This window comes from Ovis canadensis, chromosome X (assembly GCF_042477335.2).
Source record: "Ovis canadensis isolate MfBH-ARS-UI-01 breed Bighorn chromosome X, ARS-UI_OviCan_v2, whole genome shotgun sequence".
Classification (NCBI taxonomy): Eukaryota; Metazoa; Chordata; class Mammalia; order Artiodactyla; family Bovidae; genus Ovis; species Ovis canadensis.
The window spans coordinates 79,754,327-79,778,045 of NC_091727.1; positions in this window are offsets into that span (position 1 = coordinate 79,754,327).

Genomic DNA, 23,719 nt, shown 5'->3' on the forward strand with positions numbered 1-23,719 from the left:
GTTTTAAATTATTTGTATTTTAATTGGAAAATAAATATATATACATGGTGAAAATAAAGACAAGAAAATATCTCATGAAAACTAAATACCATTTATTATTCAGAAAGTTTAATTCTTAGATCCAAGTTAAGCCATGGAAGAAGGCTATTTACATAAAAATGAAAAAATAATCTAGAGCATCAAAGCACTGACATGAGGATGAGGGAATAGGAATGAGGAAGGGTAGAAAAACAAATAAAAGCTAAAGAAGTATACTAAATAAAACCACACTGTAGTAATCTACTTTATTCACACTTATAATCTTGAGATTGTGTTTGTTACTCTGAAATGTTCTCTTTACAAACCAGACTTTCCCACCAAAACTTGTCCATCTTGTCTATATATCCATCATACTAATGTCAGTTGCTACTTCAGGTGTTATAATAAAATGTTGATTCCTAAAAATCCATATTATTTATACATATGTACATGATGACACATTGAACATTTACCTCTGTGATTTCAGTAGGTTTGTTTTCAGCACATCCAAATCTTAAATATCTTCAACTAGCATTTATCTCATTTATTACAATAATAAATTTATATATTTTCACATCCATGTATTCCCTCACTGTGTTGTAAACTTTTTGTAGGCAGGCATTTTGATTTTTATTTCCTTTGGCAATCCTAGCAATTATAACAATTACATCAATATAGATTCTTAGTATGTTGATTCTTTTATTCAAAACTCTTTGACTATCTACCATGTGCTGAGCACTTTGCTTTATACCATGATAATAAATCCTTCTCCTCAAGGAATTCACAGTTTAGTAGGCAGAATTGGAGGGTGGGAGCTAAATCAATAGCTAAATATAAAGGAATATTTTCTGCTGGGAATACAGAACACAGACACTTAACCTAGCATAGTATCTTTTGTCAGGGAAGGCTTCCCAAAGGAAGTGACATATGCATCAAATCCTGCACTTTAAACCACAACTAGAAGCTAATGAGTTAAAGAGGGCTGGATATTAGAGATTTCTGGCAAAGAGGCTAACTTTAGCAAAGACATACAGTAAGAGTAGTTTACTATCTTCTTTAAGGGGGTGAAGAAAACCATTAAATATGAAAAAATTCAAATACATACAAATGTAAAGAGAATAGTAATGGAAAAGCATATATACGTATAATGCAATCTTGAAAATTATCTACACATCATAATATATATTTTTTATCTACACTTCACTCCCCCCCCCATAGCTGTCTCATATTAAATTGAAGTAAATATCAGGCTTCAAATGATGTCATAAATGAATAGTTTTGTACATTTCTGTAAAAATAATGTCTCTTACACCCTTGCCAAAACAATATTAAGGTGGCATTTTAATGTCTAGTGCCATTCTGTAGCTAAAAAGTTGGAGTTAAATATAGTTTATAATTGCTGTAGTTGTTCAGGGAATACCTATAGCCCACCATGAAGCTATCTTTTAGTTTGGACCTGGATCACTGAAGCCTGTAGACCTCTAAATTTTGAGGCTTAGAGTCATTGGTAGGCATTGGTATTTTTTTAACTTATGAAAACTCATTCTTCTCCTGAGTCTTTCTTCCTTTCTAAAGCTTTGTAATGGTTAATTTTATTTGTCAATTTAGTTAAACGGTGGTACCCATCGGTTTGGTCAAACACCAGTCTAGATATTGCCATGAAGGTATTTTTTAGGTATGACTAACATTAAATCAATGGACTTTATTTTTTTTTATTTATTTTTTTATTTTATTTATTTATTTATTTTTACAGATGAATTTTTTTTTAAATTTTAAAATCTTTAATTCTTACATGCGTTCCCAAACATGACCCCCCCCCCACCTCCCTCCCCACAACATCTCTCTGGGTCATCCCCATGCACCAGCCCCAAGCATGCTGCACCCTACGTCAGACATGGACTGGCGATTCAATTCTTACATGATAGTCTGCATGTTATAAAGCAGATTACTCCAACAGTGCAGATGGACCTCATCCAATCAATTTGAAAGCTTTAAGAAAGACTATGATCTTCTAAGGCAGAAGTATTTTTGCCTGCAGACTGTCTTTGGGGTCAAGACTGCAACATTAATGTCTGCCAGAATTGCCAGCTTGCCAGCCTGTCCTGCAGATTTGGAGCTTACAACTTCCCCTAATTTTTTGAGCCAATGTCTTAAGCCTCTCTTTCCTTCTAGGAAGATATACAGATAAAGATATATGGATATATAATATAGATATAAAAATGAGTTTTCTGATTTGACTCTTGGATTTCTGATATTAACTCTCTAATTTTACTAGATTTAAAGGAACTAATGACTCTTTTCAGTAATGAAGAGAGCACTGTCTTTGGCATGATGTGGCAATAGAGATAAACAAAATATGATAATTGTGCTGTGCTTCGTTACTCAGTCATGTCTGACTCTTTGCAACCCCATAGACTATAGCCACCAGGCTCCTCTTGTCCATGGGAATTCTCCAGGTGAGAATACTGGAATAAGTTGCCATGCCCTCCTCCAGAGGATCTTCCCAACCCAGGGATCGAACCCAGGTCTCCCACATTGCAGGTGGATTCTTTACCCTCTGAGCCACCAGGGAAGCCCCAATTGGATATTACTAATTAAAATTGTTTTCAGAGTGATCATACATTTGACACATTATAACATTTTACCAAATTTATTATTATAGTGAGATTGAATGGCTGTTCCTAAGTGTATTGGATAAAGTGAGGAAAGAAAAGGTTGAGCTCATGAATTCTAACTTACAACTCAAACGCCTCATACCTGACATTAAAATTCTTATGTCTACTCAAAAGAAATCCTTCTCTAAAAATAGCACTTAGATTGCTGAAAATCAAATATACTGTCATCCTCTGAGTAGCTAAATTATAGCACAAATTTAATCTTCATTCTCAAGTTGTTTGCTATTAAAGTGAGGGCACTGACTGGAAAGGAATGGGATCCTTAATGTTGGGACGTATGGAAAGAGGCTGATGAAGCCGAGGGCACTGACCCCCTAAATTCTGATTAACCTTCGCTGTCAGTGGAAGCAGCTATTCCACTCCTGCCTAAGGAGATTAATCCTGCTTTTCCACAGGAAACTATTATTGATTCTACTGAATTAGTTGCCTTGCAAAACAATGAGGATTCTTCTCATAACCCATCCACAAAATCCTTCTTTGTTATCTATAGCTATTTTTAAGTCCAAGAAAGCTATGAAAAGTGAGGTAAAAATGTTGCCCATAAGGAGGCATATTTTCCTCCAAAATAACTACATTGGTATGGATGGAAATCTGGAGACTCTGGATATTCAAGATGTGGACAGTGATGAAAAAACCCTTAAAACTTCATCAGGACGAATTTATTAACATGACAAATTGATTATAAATTTATTAATTTTATTAACAGAGAATCTGCTTTTAGTGTTGCAGGACAGAAGCTTAGAAAAGGGAAAATGTTTGTTTGGTTGTATGTTATCAAAGCAGCCGTCAGAATAGTTTGACTAATAGAGATATGTGACACTGGCTAGTTGATCTTGATGTTCCTAAAAGGAAAATAGATGAAAAGTCAACTAAAACAATAGTTAATCTGCATAGTGGAAGTGTCAAGGTCAAGTGAGAAAAAGCCTAACTAGAATCATAAAATCATTAAAGCATGACAACTCAATTGATTCCCACATCTGAAACTTATATTGCGCATCACCTATACCTCAAAAGAAATTTTAAAAAATAATTTGACATATTTAGCAACTGGCATCATCTCCATAGTGTTGATTTCCTGACATGTGATGGTTATACAGTGGGGAAGGCCAAGTAGAAATAATTATAAATTACTCTAAAGAAAATTTAAAAGAAAATCCATACTACAGTCCTAAAGGGACTGCAGAGATTAGTGCCACCATCAGAGACTTAAAAGGTGCTTGAAATTTTTCAACTTTTTTAACTTTTTTTTCCCAACAATTCCTTCAACACCTCTACATTTGATTGACCTATGTCGCCTGTACAGAAGGCAGATTAATCTTGGAGAAACACAGCAAATTATCATAAGCTTAACCATGTGATGACTTCAATTGCAGCTATCTTACCAGATGTGGCCTCACTGCTTGAGCAAATTAATATATCTCCTGATAGCTGTTATGCAGCCATTCATCTGCCAAATATATTTCTGTCATTCCTATAAAGAAAGACCATCAGAAACACTGCTTTCAAATGACAAGTTCAGAAACAAACATTTGTTGCCCTATTTCAGAAACACTTCAACCCTCAAAGTAATAGAAAAGATCAAGGAAACCAAAGGCTGGTTTTTTGAAAAGATAGCATTGTTGAAGCTATAGCCAGACTCGCTAAGAGGAACAAAGGTCCATATAAACAAGATAATAAATGAAATCAGAGAAATAAAAAAAAAATCATGAGTATTATGCTAACAAATTTGACAGTCTAGAAGAAATTAACAAATTTCTAGAAACATATAATCTTCAAAAACTAAATCAAGAAAAAAGATAACTTGAAACAACCTATCACTAGAAGTAAAGTTGAATTTGTAATAAAACTTTTTTCCATCAGACAAAAGTCCAGGACAAGGCAGCTTCACAAAGGAATTCTATCAAATATATAAAGAAAAAATATATACCTATCTTTCTTAAGTGATTTCAAAAAATCATTCTAGAAGACATTCACTGCTCTGGTACCAAAACCAGAAAAAAAAAAAAAAAAAACACTACCAAAAAACTGCAAGCTGATATCATTGATGAATATACATTCAAAAATCAACAAAACATTAGCAAACTGAGTCAAACAATACCAAAAATTGCAAATATCATTATCAAGTTCTATTTATTCAAGGATCACAGAGAGGATTCAACACTTGCAAAACAATGTGATACAGCACATTAACAAAAGGAAGGATAAAAATCACATGAGCATTTCAATTTTCACATAAAAAGTATTTGATAAAAGTCAACATTCACTCATGATAAAAACTCTCATCAAAGTGGGCATAGAAGATAACATATCTCCACATAATAAATGCCACTTATGACAAACCCACATGCTGTGTGCATGCCAAGTTGCTTCAGCTGTGTATGACTCCATGCAACACCATGACTCCTATAGCCCACCAGGTTCCTCTGTTAATGGAATTCTCCAGGCAAGAATATTGTGAAATTGGTTGCCATGCCCTTCTCCAAAACCCAACAGCTAACATAATAATCATCCATGAAAACTGAAAACCTTCCCTCTAAATTCAAGGACAAGGCAAGGGTCTTGCCAATTTTATTTAACATAGTATGGGAAGTCATAGACATAGAAATCAAACAGGAAAAAATAAATAAATGCTATCCAAATTAGAAAGGAAGAGGTAAAACGGTCACTATTTGCAGATGACATGACACTTTATATAGGGAATCCTATAGACTCCACTCAAAAATGATTAGAACAAACAAGTGAATTCATCAAGATAGGAGGATGCAAGATTAATATGCAGAAATCTTGTGTTTTTATACACTAATAGTAAAATATCAGATATGAAAAATTTTAGAAAATCCCATTTGAAATTACATTAAAAAAAATATATACAATGGAATATTACTCAGCCATCAAAAATAATACCTTTGAATCAGTTCTAATAAGGTGGATGAAACTGGAAACTATTATACAGAGTAAAGTAAGCCAGAAATAAAACACCAATATAGTATACCAATGCATATATATGAAATTTAGAAAGATAGTAACAATAACCCTGTATGAGAGACAGCAAAAGAGACATAATTGTATAGAACAGTCTTTTGGACTCTGTGGGAGAGGGCAAGGAAGGGATGATATGGGAGAAGGGCATTGAAACATGTAAATTATCATATGTGAAACAAATCTCCAGTCCAGGTTTGATGCATGATACAGAGTGCTCGGGGCTGGTGCACTGGGATGACCCAGAGGGATGGGATGGGGAGGAAGGTAGGAGGGGAATTCAGGATGGGGAACACATGTACAACCATGGTGGATTCATGTCAATGTATAGCAAAACCAACACAATATTGTAAAGCAAACAACAACAACAACAAAACCCTAGGAATAAGTTTAACCAAGGATGTAAAAGATCTATATTCTGGAAACTAGAAAGCATTCATGAAGGAATGTGAGAATGCTAAAAATAAATGCAAAGATATTCAATGGTCTTGGAATTAGAAGAAGTAACATTGTTAAAATGTCCATACTAAGAACTTCGCTAGTGGTCCGGTAGCTAAAGTCTCTATGCTCCCAATACAGGGGGCCTGGGGTTAATCCCTGGTCAGGGAACTAGATCCCTCTTGCCACCACCAAAGATCCCGTCTGCTTCAGCTAAGACTGAAGATCCTGTATGCCACAACTAAGACCTGGCACAGTTAAATAAAGCAAGGAACTTAAAAAAAAAATGTCCATACTACCCAAAACAATCTAAAGATTTAACAGTTTCTATTAAAAAAAAAAAAAACTCATTACATTTTTCACAGAACGGAAAAAGAAAAAAAACAGTGTCCTAAAATTTATATGAAACCACAAAAGAGACAAGGAAGGACACTATACAATAATCAGAGGATTAATCCAAGAATAAGTTACAACTATTATATATGCACCCAACATAGGAGCAAATCAATACACAAGGCCAGTTGTAACACCAATTAAAGAGGAAATCAGCAGTAACACAATAATAGAGGGGGACTTTAAGACCCCAGTCAAACCAATGAAAAGATCATCCAGACAGAAAATAAATAACAAAACACAAATTCTAAAGGCAGGCGGCCGCGAGCCAACGCACTAAGCATGGCCAAGAGGAGCTACCCCACGTCAGAGATCAGGGGCGGCTGCCGAGAGGAGCTACCCTGGGTCTGAGGTCAGTGGCGGCCAGGAGGAGCTACCCTGCGTCCGAGGTCAGGGGTGGCAGCAGAGAGGAGACACCCTACGTCTGAGGTCAGGGGCTGCGGCCGAGAGGAGCTACCCTGCATCCAAGGTCAGTGGCACACGGGAGGAGACACCCCACATCCGAGGTCAGGGCGGCGGCCAGGAGGAGCTACCTCATGTCCGAGGTCAGGGGCAGGGGCCTAGAGTGCCAGACTGTGATGGCGCAGGAACGGCCGAGAGGAGCTACCCTGCGTCTGAGGTCAGGGGCGGCAGCCGAGAGGAGCTACCCTGGGTCCGAGGTCAGTGGTGGCCGGGAGGAGCTACCCTGCGTCCGAGGTCAGGGGTGGCAGCAGGGAGGAGACACCCCACGTCTGAGGTCAGGGGCAGCGGCCGAGAGGAGCTACCCTGCATCCAAGGTCAGTGGCGGAAGGGAGGAGACACCCCGCATCCGAGGTCAGGGCAGCGGCCAGGAGGAGCTACCCAATGTCTGAGGCCAGTGGCGGCCGGGAGGAGACACCCAGTGGCTGAGGTCAGGGGCGGTGACCCTGAGGAGCCACCCTGAGCCCAAGGCCAGGGGCGGCGGCAGGGAGAAGCTACCCACACCCGAGGCCAGGGCTGGTGGCTGGGAGGAGCAAGCCTAGGAACAGCGGCTGCACAGGCACAGGAGGGCCTACAGGAGCTATCCCACATTGAAGATCAGGAACGGTGGCGGTAAGGAGATACCCCTCATCCAAGGTAAGGAGCAGTGGCTGTGCCTTGCTGGAGCAGCCGTGAAGAAATACCCCATGCCCAAGGTAAGAGAAACCCAAGTAAGATGGTAGGTGTTGCAAGAGGGCTTCAGAGGGCAGACACACTGAAACCATACTCACAGAAAACTAGTCAGTCTAATCACACTAGGACTACAGCCTTGTATAACTCAATGAAACCAAGCCATGCCTGCAGGGCAACCCAAGACAGGTGGGTCATGGTGGAGAGATCTGACAGAATGTGGTCCACTGGAGAAGGGGATGGCAAGCCACTTCAGTGTTCTTGCCTTGAGAACCCCATGAACAGTATGAAAAGGCAAAAACATAGGATACAAAAAGAGGAACTCTCCAGGTCATTAGGTGCCCAATATGCTACTGGAGATCAGTGGAGAAACTACTCCAGAAAGAATGAAGGGATGGAGCCAAAGCAAAAGCAATACTCAGTTGTGGATGTGACTGGTGATAGAAGCAAGATCTGAAGCTGTAAAGAGCAATATTGCATAGGAACCTGGAATGTCAGGTCCATGAATCAAGGCAAATTGGAAGTGGTCAAACAAGAGATGGCAAGGGTGAACATCAACATTCTAGGAATCAGTGAACTAAAATGGACTGGAATGGGTGAATTTAACTCAGATGACCATTATATCTACTACTGTGAGCAGGAATCCCTTAGAAGAAATGGAGTAGCCATCATGGTCAACCGAAGAGTCCGAAATGCAGTACTTGGATGCAATCTCAAAACCAACGGAATGATCTCTGTTCTTCTCCAAGGCAAACCATTCAATATCACAGTTATCCAAGTCTATGCCCTGTTAAGGGATCAGACCTGAGCCATGACAGGCTCAACAAGCTATGCTAGGCCTAAGATTCAGATTCTTGTAAAACCTGAGTCGTGATTCTGGGAAACCACACCCTGGGAAAGTCCCCGCTGGCGCCAAACCTGAGCCAATCCGGATAGGGATGCAAGATTTGAAAATCACGTGCAGGCTTACGGCTCAGCCAATCAGTACACACCAGCTTCACTAAGAACCACCTGTATAAAAGCAGCTGTGATTCAGAGCTCAGGGCTCTCGTCAAGACTCCACTGCGCTGGATGAGACGGGAGCCCTAGCTCGAGCTAGCATTAAAAACCCTTTATGCTTTTGCATTGCTGTGGACGTCTTATTCTCTCAGTTTTGAGGACTCGGACTTCGGGCATAACATTCCCCAACCAGTAATGCTGAAGAAACTGAAGTTGAAGGGTTTTATGAAGACCTAGAATACCTTTTAGAACTAACACCCCAAAAAGATGTGCTTTTCATTATAGAGGACTGGAATTCAAAAGTAGGAAGTCAAGAAACACCTGGAGTAACAGGCAAATTTGGCCTTGGAATGCGGAATGAAGCAGGGCAAAGACTAATAGAGTTTTGCCAAGATAATGCACTGGTCATAGCAAACACCTTCTTCCAACAACACAAGAGAAGACTCTGCACATGGACATCACCAGATGGTCAACACCGAAATCAGATTGATTATATTCTTTGCAGGCAAAAATGGAGACGCTCTATACAGTCAACAAAAACAGGACCAGGAATTGACTGTGGCTCAGATCATGAACTCCCTATTACCAAATTCAGACTTAAATTGAAGAAAGTAGGGAAACCCGCTAGACCATTCAGGTATGACCTAAATCAAATCCTTTATGATTGATTATACAGTGGAAGTGAGAAATAGATTTAAGGGCCTAGATCTGATAGATAGAGTGCCTGATGAACTATGAAATGAGGTTCGTGACATTTTACAGGAGACAGGGATCAAGACCATCCCCATGGAAAAGAAATGCAAAAAAGCAAAATGGCTGTCTGGGGAGGGCTTACAAATAGCTGTGAAAAGAAGAGGGGCAAAAAGCAAAGGAGAAAAGGAAAGATATAAGCATCTGAATGCAGAGTTCCAAAGAACAGCAAGAAGAGATAAGAAAGCCTTCTTCAGTGATCAATGCAAAGAAATAAATGAAAAGAACAGAATGGGAAAGACTACAGATCTCTTCAAGAAAATTAGAGATACCAAGGGTACCTTTCATGCAAAGATGGGCTTGATGAAGGACAGAAATGGTATGGACCTAACAGAAGCAGAAGATATTAAGAAGAGGTGGCAAGAATACACGGAAGAACTGTACAAAAAAGATTTTCACGACCTGGATAATCATGATGATATGATCACTAATCTAGAGTGAGACATCTTGGAATGCGAAGTCAAGTGGGCCTTAGAAAGCATCACTACGAACAAAGCTAGTGGAAGTGATCTAATTCCAGTAGAGCTGTTTCAAATCCTGAAAGATGATGTTGTGAAAGTGCTGCACTCAGTATGCCAGCACATTTGGAAAACTCAGCAGTGGCCGCAGGACTGGAAAAGGTCCGTTTTCATTCCAATTCCAAGGAAAGGCAATGCCAAAGAATGCTCAAACTACTGCACATTGCACTCATCTCACATGCTAGTAAAGTAATGCTCAAAATTCTCTAAGCCAGGCTTCAGCAATACATGAACTGTGAACTCCCTGATGTTCAAGCTGGTTTTAGAAAAGGCAGAGGAACCAGAGATCAAATTGCCAACATCTGTTGGATCATGGGAAAAGCAAGAGAGTTCCAGGAAAACACCTATTTCTGCTTTATTGACTATGCCAAAGCCTTTGACTGTGTGGATCACAATAAACTGTGCAAAATTCTGAAAGAGATGGGAATACCAGACCATACTCTTCCAAGGAGTAAGCGTCTTTTAATTTCATGGCTGCAATCACCATCTGCAGTGATTTTACTTGGTGATTTTTCCCTTGCTGCTTATATTTCCCTTGCTGCTTCTTTATGTTTAATTTCTGTCAGTTTGATTACTGTATGTCTCAGTATGTTTCTCCTTGGGTTTATCATGTATGGGACTCTCTGAACTTGAGTGAATATTTTCTTCCCCATGTCAGGGAAATTTTCAACTATAATCTCTTCAAAATTTTCTCAGAACTTTTTTTTTTTCCTCTTCTTCTTCTGAGATCCCTATAATTTGAATGTCAGTACATTTACTATTGTCCCAGCAGTCTCCGAGACTATCCTCAATTGTTTTCATTCTTTTCTCTTTATTTTTCTTTTCAGTTTATTTCCACCATTCTATCTTCCAGCTCACTTATCTGTTCTGCCTCAGTTATTATGCTATTGTTTTCTTCCAGAGTATTTTTAATTTCAGTAATTGTGTTGTTCATCATTGTTTATTTATACTTTACTGCTACTGCTGCTGCTTCTTCTAGGTATTTGTTAAATGTGTTAAATCATTCTTGCATTTTCTCCATTCTATTTTTGAGATTTATGTATCATCTTTAATATCATTTCTCTAAATTATTTTTCAGATTTTTTCCTATTTCCTCTTCATTTATTTGATCTTGTGGGTTTTTACCTTGTTCCTTCATCTGCCCCATATTTCTCTTTTTATTTTGGCTAAATTAATATGCTTGAAATCTCCTTTCCCCAGACTATAAGGTCAAGCAAGGTGTCTCTTGCTTTTGGTGTCTGCCCCATGGGTGGGGTTGGTCCAGTGGCCTCTGTAGGCTTCAAGTTGGAAAGGACTTGTGCCTGCATTCTAGTGGGAGGAGGTAACTTTCTTTTACCCCTGATGGGCGATTTTGTTTTTGTTTTTGGATTTCTGTGGGAAGCCTGTTTGCTGATGATTGGGTTTGTTATTTGTTCTTGTTGTTTTAATGAGTTGTCCTGCAGTAGGTGCTGCCAGTAGTTTAATGGTGCTGGATCTTGGATACAGGTGGTGCCATTCTTGGAAGTTCTCACTAATAAATATTCTTTGAGGCCAGTCGTTCTCTGGCAGTATATTGTCCTGGACTCAGGGCTCTCACCCCAGAGGCTCATGCTCAATCTATTGCCAGGGAACCAAGATCCCTTAAGCCATCTGTTACAGCAATAAAGGAGATTAAAACAAGCAAACAAAAACAAGAAACAAATAATGACCCCAAGACAAATGGTAAATGCAAAATCAGACAAATGAAAACAAAACAGCCTTCTTCACAGTCCAACTCTCACATCCGTACATGACCACTGGAAAAACCATAGTCTTGGCTAGATGGACCTTTTTTGGCAAAGTAATATCTCTGCTTTTGAATATGCTGTCTAGGTTGGTCATAACTTTCCTTCCAAGGTGTAAGCATCTTTTAATTTCATGTTTGCAATCACCATCTGCAGTGATTTTGGAGCCCCAAAAATTAAAGTCTGACACTGTTTCCACTGTTTCCCCATCTATTTCCCATGAAGTGATGGGACCAGATGCCATGATCTTAGTTTTCTGAATGTTGATTTTTAGGCCAACTTTTGCACTCTCCTCTTTCACTGTCATCAAGAGGCTCTTTAGTTCCTCTTCACTTTCTGCCATAAGGGTGATGTCATCTGCATATCTGAGGTTATTGATATTTCTCCCGGCAATCTTGATTCCAGCCTGTGCTTCTTCTATTCCAGCGTTTCTCACGATTTACTCTACATATAAGTTAAATAAGCAGGTGACAATATACAGCCTTGACCTTCTCCTTTTCCTATTTGGAACCAGTCTGTTGTTCCATGTGCAGTTCTAACTGTTGCTTCCTGACCTGCATATAGGTTTCTCAAGAGGCAGGTCAGGTGGTCTGGTATTCCCATCTCTTTCAGAATTTTCCAGGACTGGCACAAAAATAGAACTATAGATAAATGGAACAGGATAGAAAAGCCAGAAATTAGTCCACACACCTAAGGTTAATTAATCTATGACAAGGGAAGCAAGACTACAGAATGTTAGAAAGAGAGTCTCTTCAACAAATGGTACTGGGAACACTGGACTTTCACATGGAAAAAAATGAAATTAGATCATTCTTTAACTCCAAATACAAAAAAGTTCAAAATGGATTGAAGACCTAAATGTGAGACGAGACACTATAATACTCTTAGTGGAAAACAGGCTAAACACTCTCTGACATAACCACAGCAACATCTTTTTTGATCCATCTCCCAGAATAATGGAAACAAAAACAAAAATAAACAAACAGGACCTATTAAACTCAAAGGTTTTTGCACAGCAAAGGAAACTCTAAATGAAATGAAAGGACAACAAACAGATTGGGAGAAAATATTTGCAAATGATGTGACAGATAAGGGATTAATCTCCAAAATTTAAAACAAGTTAAGATGCTTAGCGACATCAAAGTAACACTCAAAAGATGAGCAGAAAGCCTGAATAGACATTTCTCCAAAGAAGACATACAGATGGCCTATAGGCACACAAAAAGATCTTCATCACAGCTAGTTAGTGGAGAAATGCAAATCAAAATTACAGTAGTATATCACCTCACACCAGCCAAAATGGCTCTCATCAAAAAGCCCACAAACAATAAAAGCTGGAGAGAGTGTGGAAAGAAGGAACCATCCTACACTTTTGGACAGAAATTAAATTTATAGTGTCACTGTGAAGAACAGTATGGAGATTCCTTTAAAAAACTAAAAATAGAGTTACTGTAAGATGCTGAAATCCCACTTTTTTTGCATATATCTGGAGAAAAACATGATCCAAAAGGATGCATACACCCAGTGTTCATTGTTGCATACTATTTATAATAGCCAAGACATGGAAGCAACCTAAATGTCCATTGACAGAGGAATGCATAAAGAAGATGTGGTAAGTATATACAATGGAATATTGCTCAGTAATTAAAACGGATAAAATAATGCCATGTGCAGCAACAGGGATGGACCTAGAAAGTGGTATATGGAGTGAAGTAATTCAGACAGAGAAGTAGAAATATCTTATGACATCCCTTATACGTGGAATCTAAAAGAAAATGATGTAAAACAGATAAGGATTGATACTACATGATGATGAAGGGATCAATCCAAGAAGACCTTGAGTAGCCAAAGGAATCTAAAGAAAGAAACACAGAGCGGGAGGAATCAACCTCCATGACTTCAGACTATACAACAAAGCTACAGTCATCAAGACAGTATGGAACTGGCACAAAAACAGAAATATAGACCAATGGAACAAGATAGATGGCCCAGAGATGAACACATGGACCTATGGGAAACATTTTTGAGAAAAAGAGGCAAGAATATGTAATGGAGAAAAATACACTCTTCAATAAGTGATGCTGAGAAACCTGAATCAGTTCAGTTCAGTCACTCAGTCATGTCCGACTCTTTGCAACCCCATGAATCACAGCATGTCAGGCCTCCCTGTCCATCACCAACTCCCCGGGTTCACTCAGACTCACGCCCATCGAGTCCATGATGCCATCCAGCCATCTCATCCTCGGTCGTCCCCTTCTCCTCCTGCCCCCAATCCCTCCCAGTATCAGGGTCTTTTCCAATGAGTCAACTCTTCACATGAGGTGGCCAAAGTACTGGAGTTTCAGCTTTAGCATCATTCCTTCCAAAGAAATCACAGGGCTGATCTCCTTTAGAATGGACTGGTTGGATCTCCTTGCAGTGCAAGGGACTCTCAAGAGTCTTCCCCAACACCACAGTTCAAAACCATCAATTCTTTGGTGCTCAGCCTTCTTAACAGTCCAACTCTCACATCCATACATGACCACAGGAAAAACCATAGCCTTGGGCAGACGGACCTTAGTCGGCAAAGTAATATCTCTGCTTTTGAATATACTGTCTAGGTTGGTCATAGCTTTTCTTCCAAGGAGTAAGCATCTTTTAATTTCATGGAGGCAATCACCATCTGCAGTGATTTTGGAGCCACCCAAAATAAAAAGTCTGATACTGTTTCCATCGTTTCTCCATCTATTTCCCATGAAGTGATGGGACCGGATGCCATGATCTTCATTTTCTGAATGTTGAGCTTTAAGCCAACTTTTTCAGTCTCCTCTTTCACTTTCATCAAGAGGCTTTTTAGCTCCTCTTCACTTTCTGCCATAAGGGTGGTGTCATCTGCATGTCTGAGGTTATTGATATTTCTCCTGGCAATCTTGATTCCAGCTTGTGTTTCTTCCAGTCCAGAGTTTCTCATGATGTACTCTGCATATAAGTTAAATAAGCAGGGTGACAATATACAGCCTTGATGTACTCCTTTTCCTATTTGGAACCAGTCTGTTGTTCCATGTCCAGTTCTAACTGTTGCTTCCTGACCTGCATACAGATTTCTCAAGAGACAGGTCGGGTGGTCTGGTATTCCTATCTCTCTCAGAATTTTCCACAGTTTATTGTGATCCACACAGTCAAAGGCTTTGGCATATTCAATAAAGCAGAAATAGATGTTTTTCTGGAACTCTCTTGCTTTTTCCATGATCCAGCGGATGTTGGCAATTTGATCTCTGATTCCTCTGCCTTTTCTAAAACCAGCTTGAACATCAGGAAGTTCACAGTTCACATATTGCTGAAGCCTGGCCTGGAGAATTTTGAGAATTACTTTACTAGCATGTGAGATGAGTGCAATTGTGTGGTAGTTTGAGAAACCTGGATAGTTACATGTACAAGAATGAAGGTAGAACACCTGCTAACAACCTACACAAAAATAAACTCAAACTGCACTAAAGAATTAAATGTAAGACCAGAAAATGTAAAGCTCCTAGAGGCAAACATAGGCAGCACCCTCCTTGACATAAATCACAGCAAGATCCTCTTTGATCCACCTCCTAGAATAATGAAATTAAAAACAAAAATAAAGTAAGACCTAATTAAACTTAAAAGCTTTTGCTCAGCAATGAAAACTATAAACAAGGTAAAAAGACAACCCTCAGAATGGCAATAAATGATAACAAATCAAACAACTGACAAAAGGGTTAATCTCCAAAATGTATTAACAGCTCATGCAGCTCAATATGAGAAAAACCAAGAACCCAATCAAAAAGTTGGCAGAACACCTAAGCACATTTTTTGAAAGAAGGCATACTAATGGCTAATAAACACATGAAAAGATGCTCAGTGTCACTCATTATTAGATAAATATAAATCAAAACTAGAAGGAAGTATCACTTTGCACTGGTCAGAATGACCATCATCAAAATTCTACCCTTGATAAATGCTGAATAGTTTATGGAGGAAAGGGAGTCCTCTTGCATTGTTGGTGGAAATGTATATTGATACAATAACTATGGAAATGATATGGAGATTACAAGATTCAATAATCCTGCTACTGTGCAGGAAGAAACCATAATTCAAAAAGAAACATGTACAACAATGTTCATTGCAGAATTATTTACAATAGCTAGAAGATGTAAAAAACCTAGTTGTCCAATGGCTGATGAATGGAAAAATAAACTGTATGCATATACAGTGGAATATTACTCAGCCTTAAAAAGGAATGCATTTGAGTCCGTTCTAATTAAGTCAATTAACCTAGAGCCTATTATACAAAGTGAAGTAAGTAAAAAAAGACAAAAACTAATATTGTATATTAACACATATAAGCAGAATCTAGAAAAATGATACTGATGAACCTATTTGCAGGGCAACAATGAAGACACAGACAGAGAACAGACTTGTGGACAAAGTTAGGGAAGCAGAGTATGGGATGATTTGAGAGAGTTGCATTGAAACATATACATTATCATACATAAAGTAGATAGCCAGTGGGAATTTGCTGTATGACACAGGGAGCTCAAACCAGTTCTCTGTGACAACCTAGAAGGGTAGAATGGGGTGGAAGGGAGGAAGGAGGTTCAAGAGTGAGGGGATTTAAATATACTTATGAGTGATTTGTGTTGCTATATGACATAAATCAAAATAACAGTGTAAGCAATTACCCTCCAATTATAATTAAAATGAAATAAAGGCGGTCCTTCAAAACCATACTCAATAAATGTTTTTCCCAAAGTATCTGTCACTGGGCTCATTATCCTTTTTTTTTTTTTTTAATTTTAGTTTTTTATTTTTTAAATTTTAAAATCTTTAATTCTTACATGCATTCCCAAACATGAACCCCCCTCCCACCTCCCTCCCCATAACATCTTTCTGGGTCATCCCCATGCACCAGCCCCAAGCATGCTGCATCCTGCGTCAGACATAGACTGGCGATTCAATTCACATGATAGTATACATGTTAGAATGTGATTCTCCCAAATCATCCCACCCTCTCCCTCTCCCTCTGAATCCAAAAGTCCGTTATACACATCTGTGTCTCTTTCCCTGTCTTGCATACAGGGTCGTCATTGCCATCTTCCTAAATTCCATATATATGTGTTAGTATACTGTATTGGTGTTTTTCTTTCTGGCTTACTTCACTCTGTATAATCGGCTCCAGTTTCATCCATCTCATCAGAACTGATTCAAATGAATTCTTTTTAACGGCTGAGTAATACTCCATTGTGTATATGTACCACAGCTTTCTTATCCATTCATCTGCTGATGGACATCTAGGTTGTTTCCATGTCCTGGCTATTATAAACAGTGCTGCGATGAACATTGGGGTACATGTGTCTCTTTCAATTCTGGTTTCCTCGGTGTGTATGCCCAGCAGTGGGATTGCTGGGTCATAAGGTAGTTCTATTTGCAATTTTTTAAGGAATCTCCACACTGTTCTCCATAGTGGCTGTACTAGTTTGCATTCCCACCAACAGTGTAGGAGGGTTCCCTTTTCTCCACACCCTCTCCAGCATTTATTGCTTGCAGATTTTTGGATCGCAGCCATTCTGACTGGTGTGAAGTGGTACCTCATTGTGGTTTTGATTTGCATTTCTCTAATAATGAGTGATGTTGAGGGCTCATTATCCTTATCCCATTGGGGGGTAAAAGAGTTTTCTTTCCCTTTCTGACCTCCCCAAAATGTCCTTGTCCCATTTTAGGTGCGAGGGAGACAAATAGCGAAGGTATGAATGGAAAGCGAGATGGGGTTTAAATCTAGTAAAAATATCTCCTCAGGCTCAATAGTGGTAACTGAAGATTTTGTTACATAGAAGGAAAAAAAAAAAGAAAGAAAGAAAACTTTTGATTAGTAGACAACTTCTAATTTCTGTGTGAATAAGAGAATCCTAAATTATTTGCAATCATTATTTCAAAAAGAAAATTCAATTGTAAATATTTAGAAGTCAATTAAAGCAGGACTCTGATGGGCAATGAAAATCTTTTATAGTTTTGCTTCAGTTAACTGCCTCATTAATGATTGATAGATGTGTATACAGCTGTGAGGCAGAAGGCAATGGCACCCCACTCGAGTACTCTTGCCTGGAAAATCCCGTGGATGGAGGAGCCTGGTAGGCTGCAGTCCATGGGGTCGCTAGGAGTTGGACACGACTGAGATACTTCCCTTTCACTTTTCACTTTCATGCATTGGAGAAGGAAATGGCAACCCACTCCAGTGTTCTTGCCTGGAGAATCCCGGGGATGGGGGAGCCTGGTGGGCTTCTGTCTATGGGGTCGCGCAGAGTCGGACACTACTGAAGCGACTTAGCACAGCAGCAGCAGCAGCATACAGCTGTGGGAACCATAGCATTATTTAACACACTCAGAGAATAATTACATATGAAAAGAACTATGTAGCTCAAGGGAAAATCTATAAAATCACTTATTGCCTTATATTTAACCACATTAAAATGCAAAGCATTTAGAAATAGATTATGATGCTTTATCATGTTTTTTACTCATATTGCTGCCAATTTTTCAAAGAAAAATTAGGATTTTCCATCATATTAAAATGTCTGCATATTTCTCCAGTGCACAACATGCAGAAACATTAAAGATTATCAAATAATTGAAACTAAGCAATTTATACACTATTTAGGAGACCAATATATAAGTCATTTATTCTCTTTGTGCATGCTATATATGAAGAGTGAAAATTTACATAGTAAAATGATTTATAAGCGAAAGTATAATCTTTAATCTCTTAAAGTTACTATACTAGAACACAGATAATTTAAAATAAAGTCAGAGTGGTGCCAAAGCCTGGGAATTTGGGAAGCCAAGGTAAACCAGCGACTTTGCCCACCTGCAGTTTAAGGCACCTGACTTTTGCTCTTGCTTTCTTTCTCTGGCTCTCCCCTTTGCTTTTTTTTTTCAACACACACAGCACATAACCTCTGTCTCCTTGCAGCATTATGGCTCCCCTCAACAACAATGGAGGTGGCAGGGAAATTCTCCAGGTCAGGCAGATTCAAATAACTCTTGGGTGACAGTTGACACTGTCCTCTGGGACATGATGGAAATGTAATTTCCTATCATGCAGTTGCTCAAGGAGTCTCTCTCGCTCATTCTGTTACTCTTGCTCTACCTCTCTCATGGATCTATGTGGAAAATTCAATTACACTTTTCTTTCCCACTTTATTTGCACAACAAGTTCTCTTTCTCAGTTCTTATCTCTGCACCCCTTTAGGGAAAGATTTCCTAGATATTATTTCTAAATTCTGTCCCTGCAACTGTCACAATTTTTTCTGTTTGTATTAGATGAAATCATCAGATGATTCCCAATTCTATCTTAGATGTCAGGAAGATAGGACAAAGGATTTGGGGTTCTTCTGCTGTTTAGTTTTCACCTCATTCAATGCCCAGAAATCTACTATGAGAATTTCTTGGAAGGCTGACCTTGAGCCTTGAATCTGGTGCCGTATTTCATAACACCCAACTCCAATTTCTCCATCAGACCCTATTCACTTCACGCCTTGGCAGGCTATATATTGTTACGGACAGCCTATCTGGCTGATACCCAGACATATACCTTATAGATGCACAGTTGCATAGGGAAACTTACCATAGGACATAAACTCTATAGATAAGAAATCCCTACTGAGGAAAGTCCTTGCAACTGGTCTACACAGATTCAAAGGCCCTTCTTGGGCCATGCTGGGCTGGGTGTCATGCATAATGTATCAAAGGGGCCACAGGTGCCTGGCCAGAAATTGAGGTGAGAGTAGAGGATGCTTGAAACTCCATCAGGTTCAAAGGGAATTTGGGGGACAACCTGAACCTCTTTAGGTTAGAGCTTCCTGGTAAATGTTTCTAGGATACTGGATTTCATTCCTGGAGCACTCTCTTGTTCTCAGTTGTAGGTTGCTCAACAAGGAAAGATCCCCCACCAAGCCAGAACAAATCCTTCTGGAGTGTATCCTTAAGAATTGGATTTTTTTTTTAATTGAAAGGTTAAAAAAGAAATTTAAATCTATTACAGCAGTGTCTGGCCTTTGTATAAGTTGGTAAATGGAGAAAAATGGCCTGAAAACAGTTTTCTAGATTATAATACCATTCTGCAATTGGATCTTTATTGCCACAGGATGGGAAAGTGGAGTGAGACTACCTATGTTCAGGCTTCATGGTCCTTTGTGAAAACCTTACCCTATCTGGCTATTATAATTAAAAACTTGGGGAATCAGAAAATTCTCCCAACATTTTAGATGTTGGAGAGCTCTCCCATCTAAGCTCTAAGCTCTCCCATCTCTCAGGACAGAAACCTCACTCCTCCTACTCCTGATGACATTCTCACTTCTCCAGAGCTTCTGGGAGGACTGGTGTGCTGCAGCCCATGGAGTCATAGAGTCTCACACGACTTAGCGACTGAACAACAAGGGAAGAGGCAAATGGCAACATGTGCCTTTCTCTTTAACTGACTTATCCCAATGCAAACAGAAACTGGGTCATTTTCTGAAGATTCTATTAAGTTTGCTGAAGTGTTCCACACTCTCACTCTGGTCTATGATTTAACTTGGAAGGATGTCCAAATAGTTATATCTACCTGCTCTACTCCTGAGAAAAAACAGAAAATCTGGATAGCATCCCAGGGTTCACACTGACCAGCTTGCCAGAGAACAAGCAGAATATTATGTTATAGGTGAGGAAGCAGTCCCAAATCACAAACCCTTTTGGAATTATAATAGTAGGGAGGGAACAAAAGCCAGGAAGCACATGGTCCATTGTGTTTCAGAAAGGATGAAAAAGTGAAAAGGTTAAAGGAGTGATCCAAGAAGAAAAAGAAAATTCATGGATGGTTTGTGAAGGCACTTAAGAAACATACCAATATAGATCCCTCCACTTCTGAAGGTCAGTCCCTGCTGGGACAGCACTTTATTAGCCAGTCTACCCTTGATAATAGGTGGAAACTCCAAAAGTTACAGTTTGGCCTACAAATGCCTGTGCCCCGCCTCTTCGATGTGGCCTTTGAGGTGTTTAATAATTGAGACCAAGCTCAGGAGGAAGAGAGAATCCCAATGTGAGAAAGTACAGGCCAGCACTCATGCAAAACTGATAGCCATTGCTGTCAGACATGCCTTTTGATCTCTGGGCAACCAAAGGGGGGCAGGAAAGTCCAGCTACTAAGAAATTCCAACTATCCATCAAGAGGTAGGACCAACAAGGGGGAATTCTACAAACACAAGTTAACTGGCCACCAGAGCCAAGATTGCTAGAATGAACTCCGTTGGTCTAAGGATTCTGGTATCTCCAGTCAATGAGATTTCTGTCTCCAACGAGGAGCCCCAGGTATTCCTTGACATGACAGGTAAGAAAATTTATTTTTTAATTAATACAGGAGCCACTTACTCTGTTTTAATCTCTCATGTTGGACCTTTTCCCTCCAAAAGCTGTATTGTAACTGTGTCGATGGAAAGCCTTGCACCCATTTAATTACTGGGCTTTTCACTTGCCAATTTGAGCAGTGGTTGATTTCACATGTCTTTATAGTTGTGCCACAGTGTCCTACCTCTCTCCTTGAGAGGGCCTTTCTGAGCTCCCTTGGGGCCATACTTCAGTTATGAGGCCCCAAGCAGGCCCATATTTTGATGTTAAATAAGAGAGACTGGCCAGAATAGCAAGGTCCTATTCCCAGTCTTATACTACAAGGAGTTCAGTTCAGTTCAATTCAGTTCAGTCGCTCAGTCATATCCGACTCTCTGCGACCCCATGAATCACAGCACGCCAGGCCTCTCTGTCCATCACCAACTCCTGGAGTTCACTCAAACTCACATCCATAGAGTCGGTGATACCATCCAGCCATCTCATCCTCTGTCGTCCCCTATTCCTCCTGCCCCAAACCCCGCCCATCACCAGAGTCTTTTCCAATGAGTCAACTCTTCACATGAGGTGGCCAAATACTGGAGTTTTAGCTTTAGCATAAATCCTTCCGAAGAACACCCAGGACTGATCTCCTTTGGAGAGGAGGAGATCTCCTTGCAGACCAAGGGACTCTCAAGAGTCTTCTCCAACACCACAGTTCAAAACCATCAATTCTTTAGCACTCAGCTTTCTTGACAGTCCATATCTTGCATCCATACATAACCACTGGAAAAACCATAGCCTTGATTGGATGGACCTTTATTGGCAAAGTAATGTCTCTGCTTTTCAATATGCTATCCAGGTTGGTCATAACTTTTCTTCCAAGGAGTAAGCGTCTTTTAATTTCATGGCTGCAGTCACCATCTGCAGTGATTTTGGAGCCCCCCAAAATAAAAAGTGTGACACTGTTTCCACTGTTTCCCCATCTATTTCCCATGAAGTGATGGGACCGGATTCCATGATCTTCGTTTTCTGAATGTTGAGCTATAAGCCAACTTTCTCAGTCTCCTCTTTCACTTTCATCAAGAGGCTTTTTAGTTCCTCTTCACTTTCTGCCATAAGGGTGGTGTCATCTGCATAGCTGAGGTTATTGATATTTCTTCCTGCAATCTTGATTTGAGCTTCTGATTCTTCCAGCCCAGCATTTCTCATGATGTATTCTGCATAGAAGTTAAATCAGCAGGGTGACAATATACAGCCTTGACGTACTCCTTTTCCTATTTGGAACCAGTCTGTTGTTCCATGTCCAGTTCTAACTGCTGCTTCCTGACCTGCATATAGGTTTCTCAAGAGGCAGGTTAGGTGGTCTGAAATTCCCATCCTTTTCAGAATTTTCCACAGGTTATTGTGATCCACACAGTCAAAGGCTTTGGCATAGTCAATAAAGCAGAAATAGATGTTTTTCTGGAACTCTCTTGCTTTTTCGATGATCCACCGGATGTTGGAAATTTGATATCTGGTTCCTCTGACTTTTCTGAAACCAGCTTGAACATCAGGAAGTTCACGGTTCACATATTGCTGAAGCCTGGCTTGGAGAAGTTTAAGAATCAATTTACTAGTGTGTGAGATGAGTGAAATTGTGCAGCAGTTGGAGCATTCTTTTGCATTGCCTTTCTTTGGAATTGGAATGATAACGGACCTTTTCCAGTCCTGTGGCCACTGCTGAGTTTTCCAAATTTGTTGGCATATTGAGTGCAGCACTTTCACAGCATCATCTTTCAGAATTTTGAATAGCTCAACTGGAATTCCATCACTTCCACTAGCTTTGTTCATAGTGATGCTTTCTAAGGCCTACTTGACTTCACATTGCAGTATGTCTGGCTCTAGGTGAGTGATCACACCATCGTGATTAATTTGGTCATGAAGATCTTTTTTGTACAGTTCTTCTGCATGTTCTTGCCACCTCTTCTTAATATCTTCTGCTTCTCTTATGTCCATATCATTTCTGTCCTTTATTGAGCCCATCTTTGCATGAAACGTTCCCTTGGTATCCCTAATTTTCTTGAAGAGATCTCTAGTCTTTCCCATTCTGTTGTTTCCCTCTATTTCTTTGCATTGATCACTGAGGAAGGCTTTCTTATCTCTTTTTACTATTCTTTGGAACTCTCCATTCAGATGCTTATATCTTTCCTTTTCTCCTTTGCTTTTCACTTCTCTTCTTTTCACAGCTATTTGTAAAGCCTCCCCAAACAGACATTTTGCTTTTTTGCCTTTCTTTTCCGTGGGGGTAGTCTGGATCCCTGTCTTCTGTACAATGTCACGAACCTCATTCCATAGTTCATCAGGCACTCTATCAGATCTATGCCCTTAAATCTATTTCTCACTTCCACTGTATAATCATAAGGGATTTGATTTAGGTCAAACCTGAATAGTCTAGTGGTTTTCCCCACTTTCTTCAATTTATGTCTGAATTTGGCAATAAGGACCTCATGATCTGAGCCACAGTCAGCTCCTGGTCTTGTTTTTGCTGACTGTATATAGCTTCTCCATCTTTTGCTGCAAAAAATATAATCAATCTGATTTTGGTGTTGACCATCTGGTGATGTCCATGTGTAGAGTCTTCTCTGGTGTTCTTGGAAGAGGGTATTTGCTATGACCAGTGTGTTCTCTTGCCAAAACTCTATTAGCCTTTGCCCTGCTT